The following is a 969-nucleotide window of genomic DNA, read 5'->3' as shown; positions in this document are numbered from 1 at the left end:
AATGAGCGAGATTTTTGCCATGGAGATGATGGGTCTGAGGCTAAGGCTCTGCTACAACTATATCTCCTAGGGTCAATACCAGCTGGTTGGTCTCATTCCGTGGTGTCCATCCTTGTAGACGACGACTCCCAAAGCAAATGAACAGACCTTTGAAGGATTTCAGGCCCTGCAGGCAGGTCATGGACTTGCTTATTATTGGTCCTCTCCGTCCAATACAAGGAAGAGCGAGCATAGCTCTTGAGGCAAACTGATCTCTGGTATGTAATGTAATGTAATGTCTTATAAGCCATTAATTAAATAACGCAATATGTGGAGTGTGACGGGCTGATTTTTTCGGGGTGAATGAAGTCTCCTGGAAACAAGCTTGCGAGTTTCAGTAATAATCTGGTTTCACAAATGGGCCCATAAAGCGCTTTGGGGGCAGCTATGGTCAAACAAAATTGGTTAGAAGATCCTCTCTAAGAGGTTGTCCAGCTCAAGAACTTTATAGCGTGACAGATTTGGTCGCCGCATGGTACTCTCTTTCTTTGAAGTTCAGGCTGGTGTCACATCAAAGCCACGGCGGTCGGGGGGTAACCAAACGCCGGCCTTGGCTCTCCAAATAGGGAAGCGCTTTCGTCCTTTGCTGGACTGCCGGGACAGGTGCACCCAAATAGACAAACTTGTTCATAACACCAAAGGTTCACTTGCAGCCACGAGGTTTGGATTTGATTTGACATAATCTTGCAGTATCACTTTAATCTTTACAAAAGCATAGCGCACACCAAAGTGTAAAGTAGAAATAGTTAATCTGTTTACAATACTTTACATTTTTAAAGGGCTTGATCAAAGAAAAGGAAAGTCACCGGCGTATTCATTGTCTATGAGCAAGTGTCTCGGAAATTTTCTATTCCGCGGTTGTTAGCCGCGTATGGAAAGACCCAAACGACACATCAATTGAGAGGCCAAAGAGAAAGGTCGTAGACAGTA

The sequence above is a fragment of the Opisthorchis viverrini genome (genome assembly GCF_000715545.1).
Source record: "Opisthorchis viverrini unplaced genomic scaffold opera_v5_143, whole genome shotgun sequence".
In the NCBI taxonomy this organism is placed as follows: domain Eukaryota; kingdom Metazoa; phylum Platyhelminthes; class Trematoda; order Opisthorchiida; family Opisthorchiidae; genus Opisthorchis; species Opisthorchis viverrini.
This window is presented reverse-complemented; position numbering follows the sequence as displayed.